The following is a 12,557-nucleotide window of genomic DNA, read 5'->3' as shown; positions in this document are numbered from 1 at the left end:
CGCGCCTGGCTGTTGAGTGAATGTTTCTTGTGCTTTTGAAAATAATTTGTATCCTGCTATTACTCGCTAGAATATTGCTTAAATGTCCGTTAGACAGAGTTGGTCACTGGTGTTTTTCAGTTCCTCTATATCCTTTTTATTTGTTGTATTGATTTTTGAGAGGAAAATGGTGATACTTCTAATTCTAGAATTTTCCTCTCGTCCTTTGAATCTCTTAGATTTTGCTTCATGTATTTTAGAGCTCTGTTTTTAGGTATATACACATTTGGGATTTTTTTTTTTTTCCTCATCCTTGTTTTTCATCATTTTGATTCTAATGTTCCTGGTGTGAATTTCTTTGAGTTTATCTTATTTGATGTTTATTGAGTTTATTAATCTGTAAGTCTATGACTTTAGCCAAATTTGAGAAGTCTTAACACATTATTTTTAAAATTTCCTTGTACCCTGTTCATGAATGTTAGACCTATTAATATTTTCCCACAAATTCAGCAATATGTTTTTTTTTCCTTTTTATGTTTATAGTGGTTAATTTTTATTGATCTGTCTTCAAGTTCACTGGTTAGAGTGAGATGTGACTACCTCTGAATTCAGAGAAATACAATGTGAGAGGAGAAATCAAGCTACTATCGTGAGCTTTAAAGAGAGAGGAAAGGGACCATGAACCAAGGAAGGTGTGTAATATTTAAAATCTAGAAAAAGCAAGAAAACTGAATGTCCTCTAGAATCTCCAGAAAAAAAAAATGCAGCCTTGCCAATACTTTGATCTCAGTCCAGTGAGACCTGTATCTGACTTCAGATACCTAGAATAGTAAGATAATGAATTTGTATTGGTTAAAGCTGCTAAACTTTTGGCAATTTGTTATAGCAGCAATTGAATACTAATATGTATTCCACATGTATTTAGGCTCCTAAAGTTATTTTTAGCAAATATTTTTATCAAATAAAGAGACAGGTGGCATGGTGTGTTGGAAATAGTTTTTGCCTCCTCCAATTTAGTAAACCTAGGACTTAGAAAACTGATATGGTTTGAAAGCTGAACTTGGAAACAGTAATATAATATTCTCACCATTTAATTTTACTGAGGACAATTTATCTTCATCTCCATAATAAATGATCATTTGTAATGCACCATGATGGCTGATTCTAATTCTTCCTTTTCTACTTCCCATGGGTGTTTATCTTTGATTACGCTTCAACCACACAGTTCATTTACCAGCATCCTCTGCATCTCAACACATTTTTTCCCCTTGCAATGACAGTATGACCATCAACCCTTCTTTTTAGCTAATCATGAAGAAACAGACTGAACCAGGGACAGAATGAGTAATCCAGACTTGTCCTTATATTTTCTAAAATAAATTCTACTGTATTTATTCTCATGTGTAATATACATTAGCTCAAAGGAAAACATTCTCTAACATATAAGGATTGTCAATCATTTTAATGTGACTTATAGTTTGGGGAACATGAGCAGATTTTAAGGGGGAAAATTGATGGAATAAAGCAGATTGAGGGGGAGAAAATGCACATTTATCAGAATGATTTGTAATCAAAAGTATTAGTCTATCAGTCAAAACCATTCAATAAGTGTTAGACCAAACCTAAGATATGGGAGTAAGGTAACCATGATAGTAATTTATGATGACAATTGAAACATTTTGAGAGATAAATTAGGCACTGTTAATAATAGTTTTGCTATTCCCACCTTGTAAGTATTATATAGTAATTTATTTATTTATAAAATGGAACAGTATGTCAAACTGCAATAGTTTAAATCTTATTTGACAAAAACAAACAAACAAACAAATACTTGCAACATACCTCCAAACTGATTTCAGTGCGTTGCTACACATTGCTACACAGGATGAGGACTGAGGCTTCTGAAGATTGGTTCAGGAGTCAGAAGGCTTGAGTTCTACCTCCCTGCTTTGTTATCTTTGGCTGCAGAGAGGTTCACATTAAATTTTCCTCCTATATAAAAAGAGATGTTCACACTAAATTTTCCTCCTATATAAAAAGAGATATTTGCTCATATTTAAGCTCTATTTGAGTATTGATACGTTTCTGTAGAAATAAATGTCAGGACATCTCTTGTGATTCTTATACTTATTGCCTGCGCTCTGGTTTTCTATAAGGGTGGTTCCCCTCCCTTGAGATATTCGGAAATCTATTGGGGTGATATTCATTGTTCTGATAATTGGAGGTGGAATTACTGGCAGTGGGTGACACGAGGATTGCCAGATGGCTTTAATGCTTGAGTCATAAACAGTAAATTGTCTTCCTCTTCCTCACAACTCTGCATGTTTCACAGGACATCAATGTACATGAAATACCTGTTTATAATTTTTGAACTAAGAAACAAACTCCATTTTATTTTATACATGCAAAATAATGTCACACAGTTCAAACATAAGTGAATTTTCCAGGAATGCTACTATTGTGAGAATTGTGTTGAAAATACACTTTATTTCATTTTTACCTGGGGCTATTCATCATTTTCCAAATGCACATCACTCTCCACAATGCTGCTCATGATATGACAACACACCTGAGTCAGCCTGCACCTGTAGCCATTTATTTACACTGATTCTGCACATATGTGCAGGCATTCTAATCTGGTGTAGTTTTGCCCAAACATTGTTATTGAAAAACAACATATTTTAAAATATATTACTCTGTTATACTTATATTGCTCTTTACAGTTATGTGTGTAGGTTGCATTATCCATGAATTTCATTTTAACAGAGTAAAAGGGAGTTAAGATGTATCTTATATAAAAGGGTATTGAGTTGGATAGGATAGAGAACCACAGCCTTGGGGTACAGAAAAAGCTCATAGCATTTCAATAGTGAGAGGAACTTTTGGGTTCAACGTACCGTAGTGGATAGAGCACTGGACTAAGGCTTGAAGGCTTGAGTTTTAATTTCAGTTCTGCCATGAGTCAAATTACTTGTGCAAATTGTAGTTTCCTCATACATAAGTTTAAAAAGCCAGCCAAGTTACAGTGGGGTCAATATAATTTTACTGAATTTTTCTGTTCTCTTATGTCAAAATAAGTGGCTAGAAAATACAGGGAAATGAAACATGAATCAGTATATGGAGAAATTCTCAAATAATTAGAGCTGTGCCAAAATGGAACTGGTGTACATTTAAAGTATTTAAGCTGTGTTTGGTTAATTATTTACTGTGGCTGGCGTGTTGGGAGGGGACTGGATTCTATAAAAGGCATTCAACTTGAGGTCATCCATGGAGTAGAAATCAGGAACAAGTTGGTATATAGATGTTTCTATAGTTTCATATTGTCTCTGGTGTCCATTCCAGATTAAAAACAAAGGGATGATCTCATATTTTCTCCAGTTAAAAATTATTATCTACCACTGTTTATAGAGTTAACTATAAACTTAGAGCTATTGTTTTACAGACATATTAGAAATAAATAACACAAAGTAGTACTTAACTCATATATCTCATGTAATTGTCAGGCCTAGTGTTTATCCCCAGGTATTCTCTAATTATCTCAGAAAGTGTCCTGATATTTAAATTTATTTTAAAATTGTATGCCATAGTATTCTTTAAGAAGAAAGTCTATATATGGAAATTCAGTAGATATAGGATATTTTTCTAGTCTGAATTAAAAATCAGAACTCACTGATATGACCAAGAATTCAACAGAGATGTTACTGCTTATGGAGTTCATTCTTCAGCCTTGCTCTTCAATTTTACCACTTTTTCTCTAAGATGGTCATTCTGGTAATTGTAACACTCCTGATCAGCTCAGCTCCCAGTGCTGCCCACTCTCTGTAGTTCCATGACACTGAGTCTCCAGGGCCATTGACTACTCTTTATTAAGCATGTCCCAGTGTTATTTTATATATATATAGACACACACACGTATATATATAAACATATATATACATATATGAGTGTGTGTATATGTGTGTATCTATATATAGATATATATAGATATATACGCACACATGTACATTTTAAAAGAACTACAGCTGCTCAAGGGTTTCTAGTGTGTGGGTGACAGCAAGGTTACATTAACCATATTACTTGAATCTTATTAGTTATTAGCCCCTGTTTGTGTGATAATAGGAGTTCAGTCCCCATTTCAGAGTATTGTGTTCTTTTAAGTGATTTGGAGAATCCCTAGGGCATGACACACATTCTGCCAAGTGAGTGTGAGCCACTGCTCACCCCAACCTGCTTCTGCCTCAACCTCTAATCCCTGTTGCTCATTTTGGCTCATTGCACCTGATAGTTCCCTCACACAGGGAAAATGATTGGGGGTTGGACAGAGGAGGAATTCTTCAATCTCCCCTGGCAATGTAGTTCATTTGGGTATCCATCCCTTCTGTCAGACATTGCTGTGATATCGCAGTCCAGCTATGGATGTGACTGCATTATTCATCCAGGAGACTCCTCAGCCTTCCTGTAAGTCATGGTGTAAATGTGGCTTGAGCAGCGCTACTTAACATCACTCAGCAGATAAATCCATGTCTCAGATCTTGCCTGAACCAGGACCACCCTTGCACCCTTCCCTAGTCCTACCATATGACTTACCATAGTGAAGCATGGGAAAAATGAGCTAAGGGTTAAAACAATTTAATTTTAGACCAGACTTGGTGGCTAATTGTGTAACCTTAAATAAATATTTTTATCTATGTGAACTTAGTCTCTTCATCTACAAACTATCAGAGGTGTGGGGTAGATGATCTGTAAGTATCTTTCTATATGTAAGAGAGCTTCATTTTGGAATAAACTTATCAACAAGCAGGAAATTTATACCTCTTTCTCATTGTCCTCACCCCAAACTGGTAGTGTTTTGTATATTTTAGGATCTGTCATGGTAGGATGGCCAAAGCTCTTAACTGTGAGTCCAAAGGCTTCAGTTTGGGTCTCAGTCCTTCTCACACTGAGTTTTCTAACTTCAAATAAATCACTCACTTGCTTAATTTGTTTACATATAAGGGAATGCTCTTGAAGATGCTTTACAACTGTATTATTTATATGCCAAGACGAGAAGATATCTGAGATATTTTTTCTTTTGTTTAACATCTTACCTTGTCAAAGAATATCTCCAAAGGAGATTTGCTTAGGTGTCAAATCTCCACTATTTATTGTCAGCATGAAATCTTCTTCCACTGAGTGGGATAAGATAAATTTTGAATTCTGAGTGTGAATTACACTTGCTTAGCAAGGCCTTACTTATCTCTTTTTGGTTGTTTTCCTCATGTCTCTCTATGATGCACTAGGGGGTTTGCATTAAGCTTAGGATGCCCGGCATGATTGATTGTATTTCCAGTGGCTGGACACTTTGCTGGGAGCTGTGGTTATGTCTTGGAAAATCACACTAATCGAATTTGAAGACACTGATGTGCATTCTCAAGTAAGAGTCTGGCTCTTGGGGATTTCATCTAGGTCAGGCTTTATAAATTAAGTGATGGATTTTTTTTTCCTTAAGTCAGTAAATAAAATTCATCAGTGGCCTTACATTGCCTTCACACTTCTGCAGTTCAGCCAACCTCTGAGTCAAATAGCATTTTATCCACTTTAAAGCTAATGTTTTGTGGTAGTTGGCAATCTATTTATTAAAGACAGAAGACGGAAACACAGGGTAATTTGAGAACAACTTCTGAGATCACTGAAAAGCTAGAGAAAAATGATCATTAAATGTATTTCTCAGAAATTGTTGAAGACTATATGTTTACTATCATTCCTTTCTGTATAGGAAACAATGCAGAATTTTTCGAAGGTCTCAGATGAAAGGCAGTTTCAAAATAGCAAAACAATGGTACCGTTTTTATTTTACTTCATTTATTTATTCATCTACTTATTTAAAAATGTTTACTAAACACTTACTCTGAGCCAGAAAGCACGCAGGGAATGGAAGGAGGCACATCTTTAAAATCTCAGGGTCTTTTTTTTTTCTTTTTAAGGCAATAAAAGAGAAAACAAAGCAACAGATATTGAGAATCAATCTGTGAGAAGGATAATAATATTACGGAAAAAGTTGATATCTTTATGTATGTTTGCTATACAGTATTACTGGGAAGATTGTAAGAACTATGATAATTAAAATGCATGGTGCCTGGTTTATAACAGATGCTTATATATGTTAGTCTCTTTTCACTAGTGGGAGATGACACTAAATAATGTAGAGTCCTTTCAGATTAGAGTATTTTTATTGCTATCAGATAGTGTCTGTATTATTAATTGCTGTATCCTAAAACAGGGCTTAATTTGTTTGTAATGACTGACAGTGAATACTTAACCAACGGAGGGTCATTGAAGGTATTTTTAAAAATCTGCTGAAGATGCTGTAGACAGAGATCTTCTATTAGAAGTGTTATTGGTCTAGGTGATATTTATGGAAAAAAAAATTGCAAAGCTGGAGAACAGGGACAGACACCACCGAAATGTGAAGCATGATTTATCGAGGAATACAAAAGCAAAAACTCAGCAGGACCCCCAAGCTCTCATTATCCTATGGAGAAATGTGTTTGGCTGGAGCACAAATAGATACCAAGTGGAAAGTGCCACAGAAGACAGACCCTGTTACATCCTGAGTTACGCTCCTATGGAGAATCTAGGGGAGGACCGAAGAAAATCTGGCCTACACTGTAATAAAAGGAGCTTTCTGCTCAGAAAAAAAAGCCAGCTTTGAGCTTTCAGAACTCACGCAACAGTTGCCTAGGTTATATTCTACAGAGCTAGAGAGATTCTAGAGTACCTAAGGGAGAGAGATAGCCACAGGGGTTATCCAGCAAATAGAGGGATTGTCTCCTCAATGTCATTGTTTCTTCTTTGAAACTGTTACAGAGTTCTTGATGCTGCTAGGACTCAGAACTCGATATTAAAAAGTAGCCTTAGGTTTGTTTCTCCTTAGTCACTTTGTTAATGAGTGTGTAAAAAACATTAACTACTGTGAGAAACTGCTATTTATAGGAAATTTCTTGATGTAATCTGAGTTTTAACATAAGAAATAGGAAGGAGTACTTAGGAGGTCGCTTTGTGAGGAAGGAGAAGGCAAAATGGGTGTTGAGAAGAAATCTGCAGGAAAGATGACTGTGTTGAAGGTTCATATTTTTTAAAAAAGTTGATGTCCATGTTAAGATAGATATTCAGAACAGACAGATGTTGGATGGATGAATAGACATTAAGGATGGATTTACCTAGGTCTGGAGTGCTTACAGATGTGAGGGATATAGAGCTAGAAGTAATCTGGAGGAGAAAGGATTAGGATTATATATATGCTTTCTGATTCTGCCTCTTCGCTTTAAATGAGACTATTCTGTCATTAAGTACTGCACTAATTTGGGAAAAAATATATAAAATATGGACTGGATACTAATGGATTCCCGCTGCAGGTGGAATTTGTCTTAAATTTTGGAAGCTACGCTGCCAGTGGAAACCCAAGGAAATTAGTGATATTTCTACATTTTGACATAATAGATTCAGGATAATCTTGGACATAATTTGTTTTTCTTGGCTAGCTAAAGCTAAGCAAAACCCAAATTTCTACTGTCAGACACATTTTCTCTTAATTATAAGTGCTTTTATGGAAAGTTAATTTGTGTGGGTTTAATTTATTTACATATATTTACATTTGACTCATTAAAATGTTCTTTCCAAGAGTTGTTTGCAACTGTTTGAGCATTTTAAGTCTTGTTGAAAAATGAAAATATGTCTTTTGCCAATTGAGAATAAATTTAGAAGCCCCGGAGTTTAGGTTGTAGCTTACTACCTTTTACTATGGAAAACTATTTTATGCTGACTAATACACAGCCTCCAAATAAAAATAGCATTCCAAAGTAAACAATCAATCCCTTCTCTCATAGCTGCACCCACATCAAACTTTAAGGAAATTGGTAGATTCAAGGTGTAAACACCACCATCACATAAAAACTTGCAAAAAAATGCAAAATGGGCATTGCATGTTATTTATATTTGTGAAGGTTCAGTCACTCAAGAAGCATTTATTAAATACCTACTTTGTACAAGACATAGTAGTTGCTCTAAAGCAACCACCATTTTATAAACCATTATCTTTGCTCTCAACTTATTACCAACTAAAATCCTATTAGACTCTGATACAAATCTATACCCCCTAAAACACTCCTGTGTTATTTTTATAATTCCTGTCTTGAGCTAATAGTAGTTGTCAATTGTTCCACCACTACCTATCACTAGGCAAACAACTAATTTATATTTTATGCATCTATATGGTATTATACGTATGATTTTATTCAAAGTTACATGGCCATTATTTGTAATAGATATTGTTATACCCATTTAACAGACCTAAGAAGGAGCCTTTGAAAAATTCATTAACTTTCCCAAGGTCTGTTTCACTTGAAGGCTTAACTCCTTATTATTATCTTCTTCTTTTTTTTTGAGATGGAGTCTTGCTCCAATGCCCAGGCTGGAGTGCATGGAGTGCAGTGGCGTAATTTCCACTCACTGCAAACTCTGCCTCCTGGGTTCAAGCAATTCTCCTGTCTCAGCCTCCCTAGTAGCTAGTGTTTGAATGAATAACGTATCTTTAGGAGCACTGGTAATTAAAGTTTCGCCCTATAGTGATATGCATTGTTTCCATTCACAGGTCGTTTGTGAAAACTCGTCATCCTTCTCTCTCTCCCTCTACACACTACTAAGGAAACTAGATGTTAGAGGATTATAAATGACAGTTTTTAGTATCATCTAGAAAACACGCTTTCTTATAAGAAAAAAAATGATAGGAGAGTTCAAGTGAAAGATACAAAAACAATTCCTCAGTTATAGAACAGAGGCTATAGGGTGCATGAAACCAGGCATTTAGAGGAAAAAATAAAGTTTAATTTCTTTGTTTGAGATATCTTAATAGACAGTCTTATGTCACTGGGTGATTTTAGCCTATATCCAAAAAGATTTCGCTGACTGAATTAAATTAATCCTTTTTATTCTGGCCACTTGATAATGGTCAAGTAGGAAATCCAAATAATTAAAAGAGCTTTGTTTTTACCTAAACCTGCATGTAAACCACCTCACTGGCTCAGTGAAAAGTGAGTATTATGATCTGGGAATAACAAATCAATCCTGATAAATTCATTATCTATATTTTTGACTGAAACTGGATTGAGCAGAAAAACTGATTGTTTTCACCCACACTCTTGACTTCTGAATCCAGGATGATTTAGGTTTTAGGAGTTACATCTCCAAACACAGAATTTGAAATGGGCCGTAGGGAATGAGAAGAAGCTGTCACTTTCCACTAGCATAAAAGAAATCGTGTTAGGCAACCTTGTTCTTAAGTGACTCAAATAATTTTGGCTGCCCCAAAGGGTTTCAGTTCTTTGTAGTTTCATCTACTTATTTCTCAGTGATGATATTTATTGACATAAATTCATGATCCTAAGTCAAAAGAATATCTGCAGTCTGTGGCTATGTTGATCTTTCTTTGTTTTCACTAGACTTTTTCATTATGTTTTAAATCTTAACGTGTAATATTTTAGAAGAAAAACAGATTACGTATCACTCTAAGCCTATGACTATTCCAAATGGAACTACTCTAACATTGTTGACTTACTGGAAAGAAAGTGTTTTTAATACTAAAGCAAACAGATACCTCTCTGGTTAACATTTATCAGTGGCGCTGAGTCGTTTTATCACTTGATCATTTTATTTTGTTTTTTAAAGAAAGGAATGGTCAATAAAAAAGTACAAATTTTAAGCTGGGTGCGGTGACTCATGCCTGTAATCCCAGCACTTTGGAAGGCTGAGGTGGGCAGATCACCTGAGGTCAGGAGTTCAAGACCAGCCTGACCAATATGGAGAAACCCTGTCTCTACTAAAAATACAAAATTAGCCAGATGTGGTGGCGGGCATTTGTAATTCCCAGCTCCTCGGGAGGCTGAGGCAGGAGAATCGCTTGAACCTGGGAGGTGGAAGTTGCAGTGAGCCAAGACCCTGCCATTGCTCGCTAGCCTGGGCAACAACAGCGAAACTCTGTCTCAAAAAAAAGTACGTGTTTTAGTAAAAGTGAAAATAAAGGCATCTCTTAAGAAATTAAGCCTTCTATTAACCTTGACTTAGCCAATCATGCTATCTATAAGCAGTAAGAAAATATAAATAAAGGCCAGGCATGGTGGCTCATGCCTGTTATTCTAGCACTTTGGGAGGCCGAGGTGGGTGGAATGCCTGAGCTCAGGAGTTCGAGACCAGCCTGGGCAAATGGGTGAAACCACATCTCTACTAAAATACAAAAAAAAAAAAAAAAAAAAGGCCAGTTGTGGTGGTGTGCGCCTGTAGTCCCAGCTACTCGGGAGGCTGAGGCAGGAGAATTGCTTAAACCCAGGAGGCGGAGGTTGCAGTGAGCCAAGATCACAAGATCATGCCACTGAACTCTAGCCTGGTGAAAGAGTGAGACTGTGTCTCCAAAAAAAAAAAAAAAAAAAAAAAAAAAAAGAAAAGAAAATACAAATAAAACAACGTAATTTTGTCATAATTATGGAAGAACAAATTGCTTGCTGCAACAAATACTGATATGGAAATGTTCCTTTATATAACAGTCAGAATAGGCATATTAATGTTGTGGTAAGAAACAGCCTCCAATTTTAGTGGCTTAAATAACGTGGGCTTTTTGTTCACCTAGGCTTCCTACTATGGGTAAGTGGGGAACTCTGTAACAACTCAGTGATCTAGACTGGTAGAGTAGTGACATGCTTGCAAATTGCTGGTCTCCAGGCCAGAAGGAAAAATGATAGTCTTGCACTGGTAATTAAATTTTTGCCCTGTAGTGATGCTCATTGTTTCCATTCACAAGTTGTGTGTGAAAACTCATCATCCTTCTCGCCCTACCCCTGCAAACTACTAAGGAAACTAGAGGGGAAATCACACAAATGATCTTGAAGAGACAGACGTTTGTGGATGTAGAAAATGTAGACACTGAACTGAAGACTAATACAAACCTAATGTACAGTTTACCTAATATACAATTGAGGAATAATAAGTACTTTTATTGAGAAAGGGAAAGATTGGGAGGCACACAGAGATTTTACTTTTCTGCTGAATATAAAGCCCAACTGATTAACAATTTTAAGATCTCTTATCCTGGGGAAGAAAGATGCTGCTTACTTTGTTTTTTAATCAATCCCAGGTTCAATATTCTTCATGACTCTCAGCTCCATGCTCTGGGGTTTTCCTTTTTCTTTGTTATTCTCCTTGGCCATATTCACAAGAGCGATGGAGAATAAACTTTCGTTGGTGACTGAGCAGCGTTCTCAGTCTGATTCTTGCCAGTACAAGTGTACAAGCCCATAAAGAATGACATTCTTTTGTTTGCAACAATATGGATAGAACTGGAGGTCATTATACTAAGTGAAATAAGACAGGCGCAGAAAGTCATTTCAGATTTTAAGCAGTTACAGCCTCTTGTAATCCAAACTGATGATCCTTTTTACCAGAATAACATATTCAGAAATGTATTTAGCTTTTTCTTTACTTGATTCCAGTCAGGAACAGGTACCAATAGCCAAACCCATGGTCTTCTTTGTGATATCTCTTTACTTATCTTCTCAACTTTATTGCAGGTATCTTGATCCCATGAGACTTTGGTGGGAGGACCACATTTTCAGGCCCCATTTTGTAGAACTTCTAGGCTTTCCCCAGTACCACCTTACTTTATGCAACCTGTTAATTCATTCAGAGATTTAAAACTTTATTTTATTTTATTTTGAGACAGAGTCCCACTCTGTCGCCTAGGCTGGAGTGCAGTGGCACGATCTCAGCTCACTGCAACCTCCACCTCCCATGTTCAAGCGATTCTCCTGCCTCAGCCTCCCAAGTAGCTGGAATTGCAGGTGCCTGCCACCATGCCCAGCTAATTTTTGTATTTTTAGTAGAGATGGGGTTTCATCATGTTGGCCAGGCTGGTCTTGAACTGTTGACCTCAGGTGATCTGCCTGCCTCAGCCTCCCAAAATGCATTTTTTTTTAAATGGGTATGATGATGAGGCTCTTGGTTTAATCCTTGATGAAGTGAGATTTGATTGGCTTTTGTCATTCAATACATTTTATAAATTTTTATTTGCTTTATAAAATTTTTTTTTACTGTTGTTCTTTTTAACTTTTCTTTTACAGTTGTTCTTTTCAGAGCTACAAATTCTCAAATTTTGAAACTTCCTTATTCCTTTTCTTTCCTGTTTGCAAATTGGTAAATTTTTAAAAATCGTTATATTATAATGCTCAGCCCAGTGCTGCCAATGGCAGCCACCACATACTGCTATTCCATTTCCCTATTAAGCTAAAACTTTACTGTGTTTCTTATCTGCTTTTCACATCACCACAGGTGACATTTTTACCAAATACTCTACTTTTGTATAGTATAAACTACCATGTACTGTTCTTCAATACAACCCTTTCCTTTTCACATACGAAACAGTCAAAACCAATGCCATACATTTTAGGTTTTGTTAGAGCAGTGCTGTATTCCTAGGGAACATTATTTTATCATTAAGGAAGACAAGGTTATCCTAATGTAAGAATTAAATCCCAAATTTTAGTGCTTTAAACAAC

At 36.0% G+C, this 12,557-nt stretch overlaps 1 long non-coding RNA gene across 1 annotated transcript; it reads right to left on the bottom strand.

The window, feature by feature from the left end:
- Positions 1-233: 233 nt before the first annotated feature.
- On the bottom strand, positions 234-5,934 carry LOC126937625 (uncharacterized). Its single transcript, XR_007719798.1, has 2 exons — positions 5,866-5,934; positions 234-1,971 (listed from the first exon to the last, which is right to left on the bottom strand). It is a non-coding gene; the product is annotated as an uncharacterized LOC126937625 (long non-coding RNA).
- Positions 5,935-12,557: the final 6,623 nt, after the last annotated feature.

Source organism: Macaca thibetana, chromosome 15 (genome assembly GCF_024542745.1).
Source record: "Macaca thibetana thibetana isolate TM-01 chromosome 15, ASM2454274v1, whole genome shotgun sequence".
Classification (NCBI taxonomy): domain Eukaryota; kingdom Metazoa; phylum Chordata; class Mammalia; order Primates; family Cercopithecidae; genus Macaca; species Macaca thibetana.
Note: the sequence above shows the minus strand (reverse complement) of the source record. Positions and strands in the feature narration are given on the sequence as shown.